Source organism: Ovis aries, chromosome 4, assembly GCF_016772045.2.
Source record: "Ovis aries strain OAR_USU_Benz2616 breed Rambouillet chromosome 4, ARS-UI_Ramb_v3.0, whole genome shotgun sequence".
In the NCBI taxonomy this organism is placed as follows: domain Eukaryota; kingdom Metazoa; phylum Chordata; class Mammalia; order Artiodactyla; family Bovidae; genus Ovis; species Ovis aries.
The window spans coordinates 109,527,128-109,550,856 of NC_056057.1; the positions used below are offsets into that span (position 1 = coordinate 109,527,128).

Below are 23,729 nucleotides of genomic sequence, written 5' to 3' on the forward strand. Positions count from 1 at the left end.
AGAAAGCACGTTGGTCTTCCTGGTGTCAATTCCCTTGCTCCCATGTTGCCTTCCTCTGAATCTACCATTCCTGGAATTCCCACTTTTCCCTCCCTCCCCACGTGCCTAGACCTTATTGCCTTGGTCCCCATGGTGTGTGTTCCTCCCTCTCTAAATCCCCGGCAGCTCACCAGCAAATGCTAAGGCAAAGTGTCCTTTCTCTCTAAGCTCCGTCAAAACAGACTTTCAGGTGGGCAAATTGAGTCTGTTTCACTTAATACTGTTGGCAGGGAGGAGACAAGGAGGGGGGCACACAGAATATTGCATTTTATAATACTGCTATGGACCAGTTAAAAGGAAACCGATGGCTCTTTCTCCTTATTTTAAACTGAATTGAATTGAAGTTGCTCAGTCGTGTCCGCCTCTTTGCGACCCCGTGGGCTGTAGCTATCAGGCTCCTCCATCCATGGGATTCTCCAGGCGAGAGTACTGCAGTGGGTTGCCATTTCCTTCTCCAGGGGATCTTCCCGACCCAGGGATCGAACCTGGGTCTCCTGCGTTCCAGGCAGAGGCTTTAACCTCTGAGCCACCAGGGAAGCCCATTTTAAACTCCTGCTGCTGCTGCTGCTGCTAAGTCACTTCAGTCATGTCCGACTCAGTGTGACTCCATAGACAGCAGCCCACCAGGCTCCCCTGTCCCTGGGATTCTCCAGGCAAGAACACTGGAGTGGGTTGCCATTGCCTTCTCCAATCTTTTAAACTCCTAGGGCATCCCAAATTTGTATAATTGGATTATAATGAAATAAAAACACCAAAGGAACTTCCTGATGTATGGGATAAGTTAGAAATCACAGCCACTCTTCTAAGTCTTTATCATGGAGTTACAATTACATAATTGTATATAAAATTCTAGAAGTACCAAAAGAAATTAAAAAAGAAGAATGCATTCTCTTATTGCAGGGAAAATACAGTGGTGCAGATGATCACAATTCTTCACACTTCCTCCCTTGAGTCTTAAGGACTGACTTCTCAGAGAGGACAGACAGGGTCTGTTAGGGAAGGAATCCAGCCCTGTGATGTCAGACTCACCGCTTCCTAAGTCTCAGGGGAGCATTTGTTACTGTCAGACTATAAACAACTAATAACCCGGAAGATTTTCCTCTGACAGCTCCTGAAGCTTAAAACTCTTGTCAGAGATCTATTTCTGGTATATCGGGAAGTCTGCTCTCATGGCATGACCTGTTCTCTCGCTAGAATTTTCCAAGAAAAGTGTTTCCTAGATGCCGTGCCTATACCAAAGTATATTAGCATCTGTATCTTTATCCATACATTTAATTGCCTTCAAATGCACAAGTTGGAAAAGGACAATAGAATTATTTGGCTGATATGTCTTCACATCTACTTGAGTTTCTTAAGAAAATGCATTACAAAGCCAATTCAACCAATTGACTATCTTACTACAGGCCACATTTACCAAAGGTACTTTCCCTTTTTCTTTTATTTCGGTGCACAGTATATGCATAAGGGTTTTCTGGAGGATAATTTTAAATATTGCAGCATCTACAAAACATCTCCATTTTCAGAGACAAGAAAGAGTCACCTCTTGGTCATACAGAAGAGTTTTGACATTGATGCAAAGAAAGAGAAACAAAGATAGAGGGGGAAATAATTAAGACAAGTATCTAAGCACCAGGCTTTTGGGAGGTCAAGTAATTAGAATAAAGACAGGACTCAAAAATTCAGGGAATCTGAGAATTATGATAATTTGTATAATAGGGGCAATGACCTGACAGAGGGAACAAAGACTATGTGGAATGTAATAGAAGAAAAATTTAGAACAGAAGAGGTTAGGATGAGCCAAATGAGGAAGAACTTGAGGAAGAAGTTCAGGACTAAAAAAAAAATCTAGTTGGGTTACTTGTCCCTATGGGGATGTTATCGTGATTTTAAAACTGAACTCACTTCTGTGTATACCTATTCATTAACCATTCAAAGAATATTTGTGCATAGTTTACCCAGAATATTTGTTTTACTCAATGTCATTTTCTACGAAATCTTATCTAAGAACTTGATTTCTCTATTATTCCTTCATAAACACTAGACCTGGGTAGACTGAATGACCAATTTTATTCCTGACTAGAGTCCACCATTTTATGCTTGTGTAACACAGAAAGTGACTCCTGTTTCAGTCATGATAGTAGCAGTTCAGTTCAGTTCAGTTCAGTTCACTTCAGTCGCTCAGTCATGTCTGACTCTTTGTGACCCCATGAATTGCAGCATGCCAGGCCTCCCTGTCCATCACCAACTCCCGGAGTTCACTCAAACTCATGTCCATCGAGTCGGTGATGCCATCCAGCCATCTCATCCTCTGTCGTCCCCTTCTCCTTCTGCCCCCAATCCCTCCCAGCATCACAGTCTCTTCCAATGAGTCAACTCTTCGCATCAGGTGCCCGAAGTATTGGAGTTTCAGCTTTAGCATCAGTCCTTCCAAAGAATACCCAGGACTGATCTCCTTTAGAATGGACTGATTGGATCTCCTTGCAGTCCAAGGGACTCTAAAGAGTCTTCTCCAACATCACAGTTCAAAAGCATCAATTCTTCGGCGTTCAGCTTTCTTCACAGTCCAACTCTCACATCCATACATGACCACAGGAAAAACCATAGCCTTGACTAGATGGACCTTTGTTGGCAAAGTAATGTCTCTGCTTTTCAATATACTATCTTGCTTGGTCATAAATTTCCTTCCAAGGAGTAGAGTAAGCATCTTTTAATTTCATGGCTGCAATCACCATTGGCAGTGATTTTGGAGCCCCCCAAAATAAAGTCTGATGCTGTTTCCACTGTTTCCCCATCCATTTCCCATGGAGTGATGGGGGACCAGATGCCATGATCTTCATTTTCTGAATGTTAAGCTTTAAGCCAACTTTTTCACTCTCCTCTTTCACTTTCATCAAGAGGCTTTTTAGTTCCTCTTCACTTTCTGCCATAAAAGGGTGGTGTCATCTGCATATCTGAGGTTATTGATATTCCTCCCGGCAATCTTGATTCCAGTTTGTGCTTCTTCCAGCCCAGCGTTTCTCATGATGTACTGTGCATATAACTTCAATAAGCAGGGTGACAATATACAGCCTTGACATACTCCTTTTCCTATTTGGAACCAGTCTGTTGTTCCTTGTCCAGTTCTAACTGTTGCTTCTTGACCTGCATATAGGTTTCTCAAGAGGCAGGTCAGGTGGTCTGGTACTCCCATTTCTTTCAGAATTTTCTGCAGTTTATTGTGATCCACATAGTCAAAGGCTTTGGCATAGTTAATAAAGCAGAAATAGGCGTTTTTCTGGAACTCTCTTCCTTTTTCCATTATCCGGCGGATGTTGGCAATTTGATCTCTGGTTCCTCTGCCTTTTCTAAAACTAGCTTGAACATCTGATAGTATAACCAGTGTCAAATTTACCCTCCTGCTTGAAACAATGATAAAAATGGACAAAATATATGAGGCAACTGTTTTCAGTTTGAACCTTAGGCATCTCAGGACTGTGACTCAGGTAAAAGGACTAACCCCAGATGAGTTTTCTGTTGCTGCCAAAAAAAAAAAAAAAAAAAAGGCCATGAACAAAGGCACTTGAAATAATACCCAGGGCTCACAGTTCTGTAGGCCAGAAGTCTGTCATGGCTCAGAATATCACAAGGCTGAAATCAGTGTAAGTGAGGCTAAGTTCTTGTCTGCAGGCGTGGGGGCAGTGAGTGAGGTGAGGGGTCTTCTTTCAGGATGATTCTTATTGTCAGCAGAAGAAGTCGTCTGTCCTTGCTGTTTTAAGAAAGTTTCCAAGTTCTTTGCTGACTGTTAACGAGGGGTTGATCTCAGCTCCTAGAAACCACCAGTTGTCTTTGTCAGGTGTCCTCCGCCATCTTCACATCAGCAAGTGCCCGTCACATCCTTCTGGTGCTTTAAACCTGTGATTTCCTCTTCTGCTGCCATGGAGAAAACCCTCTGCTTTTAAAAAGCTCAAGTGAATGAGGCAGGCCACCTGGAAAAATCTTTCCATTTTGCAGTCAACCATGCCATATAACATGACTAATGAGGAGAGTAAAATCCATCCCCTAGTTTTGGGGATTTTGCAGAGGCTTCCCTGATAGCTTAGTGGGCTAAGAACCCACCTGCAATGCAGGAGACACAGGAGATGTGGGTTCAATCCCTGGGGTGGAAGATTCCTGGAGTAGAAAATGGCAACCTGTACCAGCATTCTTGCCTGGAAAATTGCATGGACAAAGGAGCCTGGTGAGCTACAGTCCAAAGGGTGGCAAAGAGTTGAAGACGACTGAGTAACTAAGCAAGGTACGCCATATACCTAGGGGATGGGAAATTCTGGGGGACAACTTAGCATTCTGGCTCCTACCCACCCTCTGCTGCCACGCTCCGTGAATACACGCATGTGCACACACACATACACACCGCTTGGGCCACTTGTCTTTCCACACAAAGTGAATGAACAGGTGGGTGAAGGCTCTGTCACTTTGGAGGGTTTTAAAACTTCCCTGGAGAAACTCTGCACTTGGGTACCTAGATGGTGTGTCTATGACCAACCTCATGTGTTTTATCTGACTTTGAATCCCTTATTTCATAAATGAAAAGACAGGCCACAATGAGGTCACAGCCCAAGGTCACATCAGAGGGGCACTGGCAGAGCTGAGGTGAGAGCTAAAATCTCAAGTTCATCAGTCTGACAATCTCTGCTTTCTATAGGGTGTGTTTGCTTGACAATGCTAAATATGAAAGAAAAAAAACTCTCTCCTGGCCAACTTACTTGGTGGTTGGTGGGTTAGTCACTCAGGTGTGTTCAGCTCTTTTGTGAACCCATGGACTGTAGCCTGCCAGGCTACAGAATCCATGGGATTCTCCAGGCAAGAATACTGGAGTGGGTAGCCATGCCCTTCTCCAGGGGATCTTCCCAACCCAGGGATCAAACTCAGGTCTCCCACACTGTGGGCGGATTCTTTACCAACTGAGCCACCATGGAAGCATAATTACATTATGCGTGACTACGAGTTATTGGCTTCTTGGGCCAGGAGGGACAGTGGGGGCAGATCCCAAGGAGAGTCCATGTCACCTTGAGAGGGAGCCTTTGGCGCTTTCTTTAAGCGAGGGCTGGTGCTCACGTCTCCTGTAAACAGGAGGAGCCAGGGGAGAGTGGACCATGTCTGCGGTTCAGAGGGTTTAGGAGCATCTGAAGATTCCAGACTCTGGGGCCATCACACCTGATGTGTCCATCTCCTGTGAAAGCCCATTCTTTCCCAGCCAGGGCTGTGTCCTTGCCACAAAATGTAAGCAAAATTCAGGTCCAGCTGCCTGACACTCAAAAGCCAATAAAGAGGCAAGGTTGGTGGAAAGGAAAGGCCTACCCTGGATGGGAGTGTAACCACCTTTGGAGCTTGGCTTCTCTTGTAGTTAAGTCCTTGGTCTGGTTCTCAGTTTTTGCTTTTGTTCTTTTGATGCAGACAAGAACTCCTTTATATGCAATGAAGGAGCCTTTTGGTCTTCACGTAACTTTTATTACTTCACGTAACTTTAATGACTAATCTGTGCACCCAGCATCGGGTTACTCTTTTTGAAAAATTAATTTTATTGGCGTCTAGTTGCTTTGCAGCGTTGTTTGTTTTTCTCACACAACTAACAACACAACCTTTTTGAAAGTGTCAATTATACTTGGCAATAGCCACTTAGTTCCATTATCCTTATAGTTACTAATTCCCCCATATTTCTCAAAAGCTGATATACTCTATCAGCTAATACCTTTCCTTCCAACGGTATGTGTGTGCATATGTACTAAGTCACTTCAGTCGTGTCTGACTTTTTGTGACCCTATGGACTGTAGCCCATCAGGTTCCTCTGTCCATGGGATTCTCTCAGCAAGAATACTGGAGTGGATTGCTATTCCCTTTTCCAGGGGAGCTTTCTGACCCAGGGCTTGAACCTGTGTCTCCTGAGGCTACTGCATTGCAGGCAGATTCTTTACTGCTGAGCCACCAGGGAAGCCCACCACCAGTGAAAGCTTTAACAATTATATGGATACCTTTTGCCCAGAGATATCTGTGCCCAGGTACCACTGATGCAGTCCTATCGCCATCCAGGTGGTGGAGGATCCAGCTCCCAGATCTCAGCATTTGCTATTATGGGCCATGCCTGGGTTCCCTGGGAAGCTGACTCTGAAAGAGATTAGCACACACGGCATTTATTGAGGGAGAATCATGAGATTCATACCTAAGGAAGGGAGAAAAGAAAGGAGGAGGAACAGGGACTATTTGAGTAGTGATGCAATTTCAGCAAAGTCTCAGCTGATTTCACAGGAATTTTGCAGTTGGGATGCTCTTTAGAGTTGTCCAAAGTTGGGACTAGGGAATAGGCCTTTATAGGGACCCTCCATGTCTACCCCTTGACCAATCTTTGAGTGCAGGCACACTCTGAAAAGGGACTTCGTCTTGGGTGGGGCAGTTTTACTCAGTTCTACTCAGCTGAGGTTGAAGCTGCGGGCAATCATCCAGCAGTTCTATCAGCTTAGAAAACAGGCCTTTTATACCTGGAGGAGGATCTGGGCAGCATGTTATGACATCTAGTAAGGTAAATTCCTACTTTAATGAAGATTTGCTGTGGTTGTTCAACGGCTAAATCATGTCTGAATTTTTGTGACCCCATGGACTGCAGCAAGCCAGGCCTCCCTGTCCCTCACCATCTCCCAGAGTTGGCCCAAGTTCATGTCCATTGCATAGGTGATGCTATCCAACCATCTCATCCTCTGTCTCCCTCTTCTCCTTTTCCCCTCAATCCAAACCCTTAGCCAGCATCAGGGTCTTTTCCAATGAATTGGTTCTTCACATCAGGTGGCCAAAGTATTGGAGCTTCAGCTTCAGCATCAGTCCTTCCAGTGAGTATTCAGGGTTGATTTCCCCTAGGATTGACTGGTTTGATCTCCTTGCTGTCCAAGGGACTCTCAAGAGTCTTCTTCAACACTACAGTTTAAAAGCATCAACTCTTCTACATTCTTAATAAAGATAATTCAGTGGAAAAATTATGCCCCCATCAACTCTAGTTTCTCATGTGGCTGTTAACCAAGATACTGCCATTTAAATGGGGACAATAACTGCTAATTTAAGATTCAGTATATCAGAGGAAATTAACAAATTCAATAGTGCTTGTCTTTTATAAGCAAATCTATTCTTAACGGCCAATATTATGATTATGTGGAGGAAAGACAATCCAGCAACTCTGAAGCATTTATTTAGAAATAGTTCAGAAATCATATTTTATCTATAACATCAGTAAGACTAAAGCAGCTGCTAGTAACAGCCAACATAGAAAGATAAAAGAAATGTCTAGAAGGACAAATTACTAAGTTTTTTTTAACCCTTGCATAGATCTCCCAATAGAAATTTCTCAATCTCTGTGGCTTTCCTTCATAGATTTACCCAAGTCTTCCCCGCCCTTTCCTTGGGGTTTTAAATGGCTTCCCAGCTGGTGCTAGTGGTAAAGAATCTGCCTGCCAATGCAGGAGATGCAAGAGATGAGGATTTGATCCCTGGGTGGGAAGATCCCCTGGAGTAGGAACTGGCACCCCACTGCAGTATTCTTGCCTGGAAAAATTCCATGGGCAGAGGCACTTGGCGGGCTACAGTCTATGGGGCTGCAAAGAGTGGAACACAACTGAGCACAGCCAACAGCCAGCACCCAACCGTATGTGCCACCTGTTCAATTTTTGTGCAACTGCGGAGCTCAGGCCATTTCACTTAAATCCCTTGCGAATTCTCCGTAGCTCAGCTTTGTTCTGCAGACAGCTTTTGCTGGCTGATTCCAACAGCTGCTGCTAGAAGGCCACCGACAATGAATCTGAGTTGTTCAACAACAGTCAATTTGCTGTTCATCCCTGTGGCTACCCATGATGGAACTGTCTGGGATTGCTAGCTCAGATCTGTTTATGAGGAGCCTCTGCTTCAGATGAATGCAATTATTTTAATGCACCTGCTGGTGACATTTACTCTTTCCTCCTGCTGATCCATTGATAAAGCATCGAGTCCACTTTAACCAGAACTAAAAAAAAAAAAAAAAAAAATTGTTTTCTTTTTGGTTTTGAACTAGAAATGTTTATTGCAGAAATTTGCCTCAGGTTCCGATTGAGTGGCCCCAGCTGGGGTTGGCTTGGGGCCCTCTGCCTGGGTCAGGCAAGTGAAATAGAGAAGGAAGGGGAAAAGGAATACCTCTGGATAGAGGCCTCACAGCTGCAGATGCGGTTGCCGGCCAAGCTACTGGTGAGGCCTGGGCCAGGGGACCCTGTTTATGGAGTTCATGGACTTCCCCTTCCCCTGTCAGAAGCAGTACCCCTTGAGCCATTAGTTCCCAAACAGGAACACCAACGAATCGTCTGGTAACAAACCTGTCTCCTGCCAAAAGGCCCCAGTGGGGTCTTCAGGGAGCCCACCCTTGCCTTTTGCGTTGTGGGCTCATCCCCGCCCTTTAGTCACAAAGACATCATTCACCTTCAGACCTGCCAACATCTGGACCCCTCAACCTTTGAAGCCCCAAGCTGCCCTGCAAACCCCGGAAAGTGGGTCTAGATAGCGCTGAGGGTAAAGGCTCCGAGGACTCCAAACTGTACCTCCTCCTTGCCCTTGAACTCTGCCAGGTTCCGCTTGTTTCAGGCTCACCTTCACACACCACCACAGATGGCTGAATGGCCGCTCACACCTTGATGGGACCACAGATATGGGGGCACTTCTGAAACCACCTATCCGCCCTCGTTTGCATCCGGGTACCTCCTGCTCCATCCGGGACATCCAGGCCCGCCAGCCACACAACCACCAGCCTGGTTTCCTCTTCTGCTGTTTTGCTTTTAAATCAAGAAAAGGTTGTGGTAAAGGCGCTAAGGCAGTTTGGGGTCTGTGGATGTAGGAAATGGAAGATTCAGTTCTGTGATAGTTAAAATCATGTCTGCATGTGGAAACAGTACCGACGGTCACGTAAGAGTCCTCAGCCCCAAACAAGCGTACTACCTGGTATTTGTTTGATTATTATGTTTCTTAAGAAAAGGAGGACGTCAAGGCTGTATAGTGTCACCCTGCTTATTTAGCTTATATGCAGAGTACATCATGAGAAACGCTGGACTGGAAGAAACACAAGCTGGAATCAAGATTGCCGGGAGAAATATCAATAACCTCAGATATGCAGATGACACCACCCTTATGGCAGAAAGTGAAGAGGAACTAAAGAGCCTCTTGATGAAAGTGAAAGAGGAGAGTGAAAAAGTTGGCTTAAAGCTCAACATTCAGAAAATGAAGAGCATGGCATCCAGTCCCATCACTCCATGGGAAATAGATGGGGAAACAGCGGAAACATTGTCAGACTTTATTTTTGGGGGCGCCAAAATCACTGCAGATGGTGATTGCAGCCATGAAATTAAAAGATGCTTATCCTTGGAAGGAAAGTTATGACCAACCTAGATAGCATATTCGAAAGCAGAGACATTACTTTGCTGACTAAGGTCCGTCTAGTCAAGGCTATGGTTTTTCCAGTGGTCATGTATGGATGTGAGAATTGGACTGTGAAGAACGTTGAGTGCTGAAGAATTGATGCTTTTGAACTGTGGTGTTGGAGAAGACTCTTGAGAGTCCCTTGGACTGCAAGGAGATGCAACCAGTCCATTCTAAAGGAGATTGGCATTGGGTATTCTTTGGAAGGAATGATGCTAAAGCTGAAACTCCAGTACTTTGGCCACCTCATGCGAAGAGTTGACTCATTGGAAAAGACTTTGATGCTGGGAGGGATCGGGGGCAGGAGGAGAAGGGGATGACAGAGGATGAGATGGCTGGATGGCATCACTGACTCGATGAACGCAAGTCTGAGTGAACTCCAGGAGATGGTGATGGACAGGGAGGCCTGGCGTGCTGCAATTCATGGGGCCGCAAAGAGTCGGACACGACTGAGCGACTGAACTGAACTGAACTGAGCTGAATGAGTGCATGATTTTGCCAGTTCTCTAATGCTTGATTAGTTACTAGCCAGAATCTCCGCTAGGCATTTTCCAAAATCAAGAAGTATTTTCTCTTGTTTAATCAAGCCTAACTTTTAGACCTTTTAAATAAAAAAGAAGCATTCATAAAATCAAGAAAATTAAAAAAAATATATCTTTGGTTTCTACGGGACACAATCGTACACAGCATTCAGATGCCAGTCATCTGGTTTCAGTTCTCTCCTTTGTCTGTGGACTCTCTTCCCCGTATGTCTGCGCAGACTGTTCTCCCTGTGTTTAAAGGATGAACACAGTGATTTCGCCCATCCCCAGGCATCTACCTCAAGCAGGAGAGGTTAATGGCCCCTCTTATTACTGGAACCACTAGATTCAGTGGTAAGACCAAGCAAGCCTCTGTTACTTCATCAGAGGAGGGTTTGACAGGATCTTTCTGTTCTTTAGCAGCAAAAATAAACAGCATCATAGAAACTCTGCAGGCATCAAACCTTCTAGCAGTAACACACAATCTCTGTAAGCTAAATACACATGCTTTTATTGTGGTAAAAATATAACTTTCTAGGAAAGGTGCACACAGATCTCTGTGTCACTTAACTGAGAACAATAGTTAACTGTCCCAAATTCCTATGTTCATTTTTTTAGCTCAGATGAAAGTCAAGTATCCTGATATTTGTGGTAGTTGTTAAAGGGATGTGAAGCTTTTGCTGTGGTATTTTATTAAGCATATATTTATCAGAAGCTATCAAAACAAAGTGGGAAGGATTGTGATTTATTTGACAAAAGGCCAGTTCAACTTCAGAGGTCTTGATTATATATGTCTAAATCTAAAATCTCAATAAGACTTTGCTTAAACAAAATTGCACATTTCCTGTAAAGAAGCTGTGTTTATTTATGTATTGGTATGGTGAAACTAAGAAAATAATTATCTTAAGAAAAGGACTCGAGCTTTATACTTAAGGACCACTTATTTGATTTTTTTTTTTTTTTGGCAGTCTCAAAGAGTGGTGTTATTGAATGTTGCAAAGTAGTAATTAGAATCTTCTGCTTCTGAATTGGGCAGAAATTACAGCTGAAATAGAACACTGTTGGAAGGAAAGGCACTAAATTTATTATGGCAGAGCTATAAGAAGATCTCATTATAGGATTGCAGTTCTCTGAAAACTGCCAGGAGTGAAAGAATGTTCAGTAGCCTTTACCTTGAAAGAGATAGGAGGGGCAGGAAGGAGGAAGCCTGTAGGAACTGGAGATTTCTGTGTTTATACAGAGAGACTATCCCCAGATGGTCATTGATATCTACCGAAAGCAACCTGATAGTCATGAACGTGCAAATGTGCTAAGATTTGCTGTCCTACCTCAGGGGTTCCCAAACTCTGGGATCTAATGCTTCGTGATCTGCGCTGAAGCTGATGTAATGATAATAGAAATAAAATGCACAAAAAATAAAATGCTCTCGAATCGTCCCCAAACCATTTCCCCCCTCCATCTGTGGAAATACTGTCTTCCATGAAACTGGTCCCTGGTGCTAACAAGGTTGGGGACAGATCTTGCAGCACTAGATTTGGCTCCATTGTAAGGTACACCTGATGGTCATGTTGAGGCAAAGCAGTCCGATGCCTTCACCTGCCTCTCTTCTATGCAGTTGCCAGGAACCAGGAGCTGTAGATGATCACTGATTGGGGTTATTTGGCAGAAGGGGGGACTAACTCATTTTCAATAGGTTGTTTTATGAGGCGGGTTATTAGCTCTGGGGAGAGATAACAAGAGTTAACTCAACTTATAGTTGGATCATGTGATATAATGCCCTGGGGCACGTATTGAACTGATACTTTGAGCCAAGAGTAGCCCCTGATGTGAATAGGTGGCTGTCCTCACCAGATTTTATACTCTTAAACATGGAAGGACAGAAGTATGTGCTCACTGTTTGTAACTAAGCTACTTTTTCCCTTTCTCTTTTAATTTTTTAAATATTTTATAGTAGTTGATTTATAACATTGCATTAATTTCTAATGTACAGCAAATTGACTTAGTTGTACATATATATGTTTTGTTTTTAATATTCTTTTCCATTATGGTTTGTCACAGGATATTGAATATAGTTCCCTATGCTATACAGTAGGATCTTGTTACTTGTCAATTCTATGCATAATAGTTTGCCTGTACTAATCCCAAACTCCCATTCCTTCCTTCTGCCACTGCCCCCCATCTTGGCAACCACGCTTGTTCTTTATATCTAAGAGTATGTTTCGGTTTCATAGATACGTTGATTTGTGTCATATTTTAGATTCAACGTGGTGTATTTGTTTCTATCTTTCTGATTTACTTGACTTAGCATGATAATCTCCAGTACCTCCATATTGCTCCAAATGGCATTGTTACTTTCCTTTGGATGGCTGAGTCATAATCCGTTGCACATATCTACCATGTCTTCTTGACTCATTCCTCTGTTGATGGACATTTAGGTTTGTTTCTATATCTTGGCTATTGTAAATGGTACCTCTGTGAACACTGGGGTGCTGGTATCTTTTTAAATTATGGTTTTCTCTGAATATATCCCAGGAGTGGGATTGCTGGGTCATATGGCGATTCTAGAGATGGCAAGAATACATAGAAGAACTGTACAAAAAAGATCTTCACAAACCCTGATAATCACGATGGTGTGCTCACTCACCTAGAGCCAGACATCCTGGAATGTGAAGTCAAGTGGGCCTTAGAAAGCATCACTATGAACAAAGCTAGTGGAGGTGATAGAATTCCAGTTGAGCTATTTCAAATCCTGAAAGATGACGCTGTGAAAGTGCTGCATTCAATATGCCAGCAAATTTGGAAAACTCAGAAGTGGCCACAGGACTAGAAAAGGTCAGTTTTCATTCCAATCGCAAAGAAAGGCAATGCCAAAGAATGCTCAAACTACCGCACAATTTCACTCATCTCACATGCTAGTAAAGTAATGCTCAAAATTCTCCAAGCCAAGCCTCAGCAAGATGTGAACCGTGAACTTCCAGATGCTCAAGCTGGTTTTAGGAGAAGCAGAAGAACGAGAGATCAAATTGCCAACATCCACTGGATCATGGAAAAAGCAAAAGTGTTCCAGAAAAACATCTATTTCTGCTTTATTGCCTATGTCAAAGCCTTTGTCTGTGTGGATCACAATAACCTGTGGAAAATTCTGAAAGAGATGGAAATACAGACCACCTGACCTGCCTCTTGAGAAACCTATATGCAGGTCAGGAAGCAACACTTAGAACTGGACATGGAACAACAGACTGGTTCTAAATAGGAAAAGGAGTACGTCAAGGCTATATATTGTCATCCTGCTTATTTAACTTATATGCAGAGTACATCATGAGAAATCCTGGGCTGGAAGAAGCACAAGCTGGAATCAAGATTGCCAGGAGAAATACCAGTCACCTCAGATATGCAGATGACACCACCCTTATGGCAGAAAGTGAAGAGGAACTAAAAACCCTCTTGATGAAAGTGAAAGAGGAGAGTGAAAAGGTTGGCTTAAAGCTCAACATTCAGAAAACTAAGGCCTGGCATGCTGCGATTCATGGGGTCGCAAAGAGTTGGACACAACTGAGCGACTGAACTGAACTGAACTGATAGCAACTCTAGTTTTTTGAGGAACCTTCATGCTGTTTTCCACAGTGGCTACACTGATTGATATTCCCACCAACTATGTAGGAGGGCTTCCTTGTATCCTAACCCACATTTCTTATGACACTGCTTTCAAATGCTAGTTATGGAAACAACTAGCACCACTCAGATAGTGATGGTTAAAGTTTGTAGAGGCCAGCTCTGGAGGCTTGACTCCTAATTAGTGTCCTTTACATAATAATGCACCACAGCATGTACTTCTCATGAAGGTACTTCAAATAGTGTAACTGCCTTCAGTAAAGACCAGAATTTCCCAACCTATTTGTATTTTGGACTGAATATTTCTTTGTTGTATGTGTGGACTGTCCTGTGTATGGTACCAAATTTACCAGTATCTCAGGCCTCTACTCTCTAGATACCAGGAGCACTACCCTCAATTGTGACAACCTTTAGACATGTGTCTTTAGACATTGACAAATGTGCCTTGGAAGCAAAATCTCCCAGTTGAGAACCAAAAATATAGACAAGACCTAACACACCTACACAAGACACACTGTTTAAGTGTTTAGAACCATTTACAGACACCAATATGACAAGGAGTTGCCAGTAAGTAGATGTCTCTTTTCCTTATTTCTCCTCCAAACCTCAACTCCAGAGGGATCAGCTTAAAGAAAATTTTCTTTTGCAGGCCTGAATGTCACTTTTAAAAAAATCAAAAGTTCCCATCAGTTCAGTTCAGTTGCTCAGTCCTGTCCAACTCTTTGTGACCCCATGAATAGCAGCATGCCAGGCCTCCCTGTCCATCACCAACACCCGGAGTTCACTCAGACTCACGTCCATCGAGTCGGTGATGCCATCCAGCCATATCATCCTCTGTTGTCCCCTTTTCCTCCTGCCCTCAATCCCTCCCAGCATCAGAGTCTTTTCCAATGAGTCAACTCTTCACATGAGGTGGCGAAAGGACTGGAGTTTCAGCTTTAGCATCATTCCTTCCAAAGAATACCCAATGTTGATCTCCTTTAGAATGGATTGGTTGGATCTCCTTGCAGTCCAAGACACTCTCAAGAGTCTTCTCCAATACCACAGTTTAAAAGCATCAATTCTTTGGTGCTCAGCTCTCTTCACACTCCAATTCTCATATCCATACATGACCACTGGAAAACCATAGCCTTGACTAGGTGGACATTGTTGGCAAAGTAATGTCTCTGCTTTTCAATATGCTATCTAGGTTGGTCATAACTTTCCTTCCAAAGAGTAAGTGTCTTTTAATTTCATGGCTGCAGTCACCATCTGCAGTGATTTTGGAGCCCTCCAAAATAAAGTCTGACAATGTTTCCACTGTTTCCCCATCTATTTCCCATAGAGTGATGGGACCAGATGCCATGATCTTTGTTTTCTGAATGTTGAGCTTTAAGCCAACTTTTTCACTCTCCTTTTTCACTTTCATCAAGAGACTTTTTAGCTCCTCTTCACTTTCTGCCATAAGGGTGGTGTCATCTGCAAAGCTGAGGTTATTGATATTTCTCCCAGCAATCTTGATTCCAACTTGTAGTTCTTCCAGCCCAGGATTTCTCATGATGTACTCTTTGCATATAAGTTAAATAAGCAGGGTGACAATATATGGCCTTGACGTACTCCTTTTCCTATTTGGAACCAGTCTGTTGTTCCATGTCCAGTTCTAAGTGTTGCTTCCTGACCTGCATATAGGTTTCGCAAGAGGCAGGTCAGGTGGTCTGTATTCCCATCTCTTTCAGAATGTTCCAGAGTTTACTGTGATCCACAGAGTCAAAGGCTTTGGCATAGTCATTAAAGCAGAAATAGATGTTTTTCTGGAACTCTCTTGCTTTTCAATGATCCAGTGGATGTTGGCAAAGGTTCATATCATTTATTCCTAAATACTATTTCCAAGATGGGCGGGTCATGGTGAAGAGGTCGGGCAGAATGTGGTCCACTGGAGAAGGGAATGGCAAGCCACTGTAGGATTCTTGCCTTGAGAACCCCATGAACAGTATGAAAAGGCTAAATGATAGGATACTGAAAGAGGAACTCCCCAGGTCGGTAGGTGCCCAATATGCTACTGGAAATTAGTGGAGAAATAACCCCAGAAAGAATGAAGGGATGAAGCCAAAGCAAAACAATACCCAGTTGTGGATGTAACTGGTGATAGAAGAAAGGTCTGATGCTGTAAAGAGCAATATTGCATAAGAACCTGGAATGTCAGGTCCATGAATCAAGGCAAATTGGAAGTGGTCAAACATGAGATGGCAAGAGTGAACTTTTACATTCTAGGAATCAGTGAACTAAAATGGACTGGAATGGAGTAATTTAACTCAGATGACTCAGCATCTACTACTGTGGGCAGGAATCACTTAGAAGAAAAGTAGAAGCCATCATGGTCAACAGAAGAGTCTGAAATGCAGTACTTGGATGCAATCTCAAAAATGACAGCATGATCTGTGTTCATTTCCAAAGCAAACCATTCAATAAGACAGTAATCCAAGTCTATGCCCCAACCAGTAACGCTGAAGAAACTGAAGTTGAATGGTTCTATGAAGACCTACAAGTCCTTTTTAGAACTAACACACAAAAAAGATGTCCTTTTCATTATAAGGGACTGGAATGCAAAAGTAGGAAGTCAAGAAACACCTGGAGTAACAGGCAAATTTGGCCTTGGAATATGGAATGAAGCAGGGTAAAGGCTAATAGAGTTTTGCCAAGAGAATGCGCTGGTCATAGCAAACACCCTCTTCCAACAACACAAGAGAAGACTCTACACATGGACATTACCAGATGATCAACACTGAAATCAGATTGATTATATTCTTTGTAGCCAAAGATGGAGAAGTTCTATACAGTCAGCAAAAACAAGACCGGGAGCTGACTGTGGCTCAGATCATGAACTCTTCATTGCCAAATTCAGACTTAAATTGAAGAAAGTGGGGAAAACCACTAGACCATTCAGGTATGACCTAAATCAAATCCATTATGATTATACAGTGGAAGTGAGAAATAGATTTAAGGGCCTAGATCTGATAGAGTGCCTGATGAACTATGGACAGAGGTTCATGACATTGTACAGGAGACAGGGATCAAGACCATCCCCATGGAAAAGAAATGCAAAAAAGCAAAATGGCTGTCTGGGGAGGCCTTACAAATAGCTGTGAAAAGAAGAGAGGCGAAAGCAAAGGAGAAAAGGAAACACATAAGCATCTGAATGCAGAGTTCCAAAGAATAGCAAGAAAAGATAAGAAAGCCTTCCTCAGTGATCAGTGCAAAGAAATAGAGGAAAACAACAGAATGGGGAAGACTAGAGATCTCTTCAAGAAAATTAGAGATACCAAGGGTACATTTCATGCAAAGATGGGCTTGATAAAGGACAGAAATGGTATGGACATAATAGAAGCAGAGGATATTAAGAAGAGGTGGCAAGAATACACAGAAGAACTGTACAAAAAAGATCTTCATGACCCAGATAATCACGATGTTGTGATCACTTACCTAGAGCCAGACATCCTGGAATGTGAAGTCAAGTGGGCCTTAGAAAGCATTACTACGAACAAAGCTAGTGGAGGTGATGGAATTCCAGTTAAGCTATTTCAAATCGTGAAAGATGATGCTGTGAAAGTGCTGCACTCAATATGCCAGCAAATTCAGAAAACTCAGCAGTGGCCGCAGGACTAGAAAATGTCAGTTTTCATTCCAATCCCAAAGAAAGGCAATGCCAAAGATAGCTGAAAGTACTTCAGAATTGCACTCATATCACATGCCAGTAAAGTAATGCTTAAAATTCTCCAACCCAAGCTTCAGCAATACATGAACCATGAACTTCCTGATGTTCAAGCTGGTTTTAGGAGAGACAGAGGAATCAGAGATCAAATTGCCACCATCTGCTGGATTATGGAAAAAGGAAGAGAGTTCCAGAAAAACACCTATTTCTGCTTTATTGACTATTCCAAAGGCTTTGACTGTGTGGATCACAATAAACTGTGGAAAATTCAGAAAGAGATGGGAATACTAGACCACCTGACCTGCCTCTTGAGAAACCTATATGCAGTTCAGGTAGCAACAGTCAGAACTGGACATGGAGCAACAGACTAGTTCGAAATAGGAAAAGGAGTACGTCAAGGCTGTATATTGTCACCCTGTTTATTTAACTTATATGCAGAGTACATCATGAGAAATGCTGGGCTGGAAGAAGCACAAGCTGGAATCAAGATTGCTGGGAGAAATATCAATCACCTCAGATATGCAGATGACACCACCCTTATGGCAAAAAGTGAAGAGGAGCTAAAAGCCTCTTGATGAAAGTGAAAGAGGAGAGTGAAAAAGTTGGCTTAAAGCTCAACATTCAGAAAACGCAGATCATGGCATCTGGTCACATCACTTCATGGGAAATAGATAGGGAAACAGTGGAAACAGTGTCAGACTGTATTTTTTGGGGCTCCAAAATCACTGCAGATGGTTATTGCAGCCATGAAATTAAAAGATGCTTACTCCTTGGAAGGAAAGTTATGACCAACCTAGATAGCATATTGAAAAGCAGAGACATTACTTTGCCAAGAAAGATCCATCTAGTCAAGACTATGGTTTTTCCAGTGGTCATGTATGGATGTGAAATTTGGATTGTGAAGACACTTGAACACGGAAGAATTGATGCTTTTCAACTGTGATGTTGGAGAAGACTCTTGAGAGTCCCTTGGACTGCAAGGAGATCCAACCAGTCCATTCTGAAGGAGATCAGCCCTGGGATTTCTTTGGAAGGAATGATGCTAAAGCTGAAACTGCAGTACTTTGGCCACCTCACGCGAAGAATTGACTCATTTTAAATGTCTCTGATGCTGGGATGGACTGGGGGAAGGAGCAGAAGGGGATGAAAGAGGATAACATGGCTGGATGGCATCACCGCCTTGATGGACATGAGTTTTGATGAACTCTGGGAGCTGGTAATGGACAGGGAGGCCTGGCATGCTGCAATTCATGGTGTCGCAAAGAGTCAGACACGACTGAGTGACTGAACTGAACTGAACTATTTTCTTAATGGCGACATCAAGAGAAATGTGGAGAAGGCAATGGCACCCCACTCCAGTACTCTTGCCTGGAAAATCCCATGGACGGAGGAGCCTGGTGGGCTGTAGTCCATGGGGTCGCTAAGAGTCAGGCATGACTGAGTGACTTCACTTTCACTTTTCACTTTCATGCATTGGAGAAGTCAATGGCAACCCACTCCAGTGTTCTTGCCTGGAGAATCCCAGGGATGGGGGAGCCTGGTGGGCTGCCATCTATGGATCGCACAGAGTCAGACGTGACTGAAACAATTTAGCAGCAGCAGCAGCAGAGAAATGTATCTTGGAGGAAAAGTTTCTCCTTACATATACAGTTCAAAACTATCAAAAACTCGGCACATCGTAATGGCTGAGCACTATCCAGACTTTTAAATAATTATATTTCATTTTATTTTATTATTTTTGGCTGTGGCAGATCTTTGCTGCTGCACACAGGCTTTCTCTAGCTGCGTCTATCGGTGGCTACTCTTCATGCATTGCACGGGCTTCTCATTGTGGTGGTTTCTCTTGCTGCAGAGCAGAGGCTCTAGGGCACAGGGGATTCAGTAGTTACAGCTCATGGACTCTAGAGCTTGGGCTTGGTAGTTGCAGCGCATGGCCTCAGTTGATCTGCAGCCTGTGGGATCATCCGGGACCAAGGATCGAACTGAACCACCAGGAAAGCACTGTCCAGACTTTAACAAGTATCATCCCTCGTAAAAATGAACAAGTCTGGTTAAAATATTTGCCACTCTCTGATCTCCAGATCACAAAATTTCATCTGACAGGCCTTTCTGAGAACAAACGAGATTCCATTCTCCCCAGTTTGTTTCTTGGTCTTCTGCCAGCTCTGCACAGTTGTTTGAAGGAGAGGACTTTCCCAAATGGAAAACTGTTCTTTGGTCAAAGCCACATGCTGTCCATTGGAAATTCCCATCAAGTTTCTTCAAGTCCATTTGTAAGAAATCAAACTAGCAGCCTCTTGGAAATCTGGATAGACCCTGGAACCAATTATGACACTTTCCCAGAATAACTGTTTGGCAATTACAGAGTATTTGGTAACTAAACATTGGACCTATTAGTTGACTGATCAGTCTCTCATGGATTTTCTTCTTGCAAGTCACTCTGGGTTGATGAGACTTTTGGCATTTGGCACTCTCTTAAATTTTCAACTGTTCTCACTTGGTTTTACCCTGGTCCAGGCTCTGCACATACAACCAAAATAACACTCTAGCTTTCACACCTAAGTTTCAGTTGGCTTTTTACTCATCTCAGCTTGTCATTATGTCTCAACAGCACATCAGCACAGTGGCTCTTAGCAAAATTCATCCAGTGCAACTTCCCCCATAGGTTTCAAATCCTTGGCACATCATACCCACTAATGGATTCTCTCCTGTTAGTATGTTGGCCCAGTTCAGCACCAGGGAAGTTGTTAACAATTGGACCAGTACCATGTACTGCGGGATGCCTGGCTCCATTTAGCACAGTGCCAGCTTAGCAGTGAGGATTGGTCTCCCCAACTCCCCAACTCAGACTGTTTCTGATACCAACTGTCACTGGTAGGATTTGATGGAAGCAGATGTTGGCATGGGGTTTGGGGTAAAGAAGGTATTTACTAGATATCAGTAGTAAAGAAAGGAAGGGGGAAGGAGCATGGTTGGGCAGGGGGAAGCTGAACTGTGAAGGGGGCTTCCTGAAGCTGTGGAGTCGAAGGTGAGTGTTACTCCCCAGCCTTGTCTCCTATCTGGTTCAAGGTGCTTGCGCTTGGATTTGCACCTTGCTTAGCCTCCTGAGGGGTTGTCCCAGGAAGGGTACCACCCGAGGGAGCTGGCTCTCTGCAACTTAGATGAACCCTGTGGAGCTGAGAGCAGAAGGGTGTCTATGTTTTTTTTTTTTTTTTACAGATAAAAATTGTGTATGTTTAAAATGCACAACTTGATGTGTTGAGCCACATATATATTGTGAAGGGCTTCCCAGGTGGCACCAGAGGTAAGGAATCCACCTGCTAAACAGGAGACGCTAGAGATGCAGGTTTGATCCCTGGGTCAGGAAGATCCCCTGGAGGAAGAAAGGGCAACCTGCTCCAGTATTCTTGGCTGGGAAATTCCATGCACAGAGGAGCTCCTTGGGGTCATAAAGAGCTGGACATAACTGAGTGGCTAAGCACACACATACGTATATTGTAAAATAGTCATTACAATCAAATTCATTAACAAGCCCATCACCTCACACAGTTGCTGTTGGGAAAGGCCATCTGGTGCCTGCAGGCTTTCTGCTCTTATTTCCTTGTATAAAAATGGGCCTTGGGCTTGGAACACTCCCTCACCAAGAGATAAAGAGCCCATGCAGCCTGTGCCAGTCTTGCCACCTTGTGGGGGGCATCTCTCCCTGTTTTGGGCTCAAAGAGTCCCCTGTGTCCTTGCTTGAGTGGTGTGCACCATTCAGCAGCTGGTCACCCCCGCTATGTGTGTCCCCTGTGGGGAGGATGTGGGGTTTGTCTAATGCACCAGGAGAATGGTGAGTAGGCAAACTGCCCTGCATTGGGCTCAGGATGAGAGCTGCTGGTCACAGGGGACCAGTGCCCACTGTTGGAGCTGATCTTACTCTGTCTCTTCTCTGTGTGAGCAAAACTGTTCCATCAGTGCTTGACTGCATGGTATTCTTGGTGACTCCAATACTGAGCAAGAGTGGCAGAGGTCTTTAGGGTTCTCCCCTGGGGTTAAACCAGGGTAATTTGCTTGACGCTTTCCATTTTATTTCTTTCCCTTTTATCTTCTCTTCTCATTTTTTTCTTCCTCTCTCCATCCAATTTCCCCTTTTCTTCCTTCTTTCCTTCCTTTCTTCTATTTTTTAGAACTAAGATCTACTTTTTTTTTTTTTTTTTTAGCAAATTTCAAATATACAATTAAGTCTTGCTGACGACAATCACATTTCTGCACATGAGAGCTCCAGAACAGATTCATCTATTAACTGGAACTTCGTATGCTTTCACCAAGATCTCATTTCTCCCTCCCCACCAGCTCCTGGTAACCACTCTTCTATTCTTTGCATCTATGAGTTTAATTATTTCAGGTTTAATACATAAGTGAGTCAGGTTATGCAGCATTTGCCTCTATGTGTCTGGCTTATTTTGTTTAGCATGTCTTCCAGGCTCACACATGTTGTCACAAATGGCAGGATTTCCTTAAGGATATTGTTCAATTGCTAAGTTGTGTCTGACTATTTGCACCTCCATGGACTGCAGCACACCAGGCGTCCCTGTCCTTCACCATTTCCTGGAGTTCGCTCAGACTCATGTTCATTGAGTCGATGATGCTATCTAACCATCTGATCCTCTTCCTCTCCCTTCTCCCTCTGCCTTCAATCTTTGCCAACATCAGGGTCTTTTCCAATGAGTCAGCTCTTCACATCACATCAGGTGGCCAAATTATTGGATCTTCAGCTTCAGCATCAGTCTTTCCATTGAATATTCAGGTTTGACTTCCTTTCAGATGAACAGGTTTAATCTCCTTGTAGTCCAAGGGATTCTCAAGGGTCTTCTCCAGCACCACAATTTGAAAGCATTAATTTTTTGGTGCTCAGGGCTGAATATTATTTCATTGTTCATTTTCTTTTTCCAGTCATTTTCACATATTTAGGTTGTTTCCATGTCTTGGCTATTATGAATAATGTTACAGTGCATGTGGGAATGCAGATATCTCTTTGAGACACTGATTTCATTTGCTTTAGGTGTATATCCAGAAACGCTAGTTCTACCTTTAATTTTTAAGGAACGCTGAAGACTCTTGAGAGTCCCTTGGACTACAAGGAGATCCAACCAGTCCATTTTAAAGGAGATCAGCCCTGAGTGTTCTTTGGAAGGAATGATGCTAAAGCTGAAACTCCAGTACTTTGGCCACCTCATGCAAAGAGTTGACTCATTGGAAAAGACTGATGCTGGGAGGGATTGGGGGCAGGAGGAGAAGGGGAGGACAGAGGATGAGATGGCTGGATGGCATCACCGACTCGATGGATGTGAGTTTGAGTGAACTCCGGGAGATGGGATGGACAGGGAGGCCTGGCGTGCTGCGATTCATATGGTCGCAAAGAGTCAGACACAACTGAGTGACTGAACTGAACTGAACTGATAGTTTCCTCAGTGCTCTAACAGTTCATATTCCTGCCAACAATGTATAAGGGATTTCTTTTTTCCACATCTTGGCCAATTATTACCTTCTGTTATTTGAAGATTGTCTGTTGACCACATTCTCCACAGTCAGCCAGGAAGTCCTTCCTTAAGGGGAGTTATGAGAGGCATTTCCTGTTTATTACATTACAGTGTGTTCCTTTTCTATACCTGCAAAATTGTGATCAAATCAACAGAACCAGGTGGTCTATTCTCTCTGAATCTACTCTGTGTTTTCAGAATCTATGATGGCAATCTAATAGTGAAAGTAGGAGTGGGTTGGAATAAAGGACAGTTGTGGCCACACCACCCACATCGTACTGGATTCTCTTAGCAGGCACATTTTTACCTGTGGAAGATTAGTCGATTCTTACTTTCCTTTCACCTATGTACTTTCCTTTGGAATATATATATATATATAAATTTAAATAAGCTTGTGGATCATGTTTGGCTAGCTGATCTTCTTGCTTATAACTCACCTTCAGGTTTATTTAGTCTTTCAAGTATAATGAGTTTATGACCACTTTTTCCTATTCCCTTTGTCTCAAATCAGTCTTCTACGTGGATTCACCACTTGCCTGGTCGTGCTGACTTTTTGCAGCTCTGGCTGCACTGATGGTTCTATTCAGGTCCACAGATCTGGCTTAGACACACCACGACTCAGTTTCTCCCCTGTGATGTGACATTTCCTTACCCTTGACCCCCATTATATTCTCAAAATAAGTTTGGAAAGGAGAAGGGTAAGATGAGCCCTTTTGCACACAAGCTTTTCTATGTATCCTCTCCTGTCTGTAGTTCTTCATCTGGCATTCAGGAAATTATATTCTGTAATAGTCTTTTTAAAAGATTATTCTTAGCTCATGGAAAAGGACTTCCATTTATGGAAATTTAGGCATTATACAGGTTGGTGTGAGCAAGTCTTCCTGACTTTTCTAT

The 23,729-nt window shown here is 43.3% G+C and overlaps 1 non-coding gene across 1 annotated transcript; it reads right to left on the reverse strand.

The window, feature by feature from the left end:
• Positions 1-503: 503 nt before the first annotated feature.
• Positions 504-575, reverse strand: TRNAS-GGA (transfer RNA serine (anticodon GGA)). Its single transcript has one exon. It is a non-coding gene; the product is annotated as a tRNA-Ser (tRNA).
• Between the last annotated feature and the right edge of the window lie 23,154 nt (positions 576-23,729).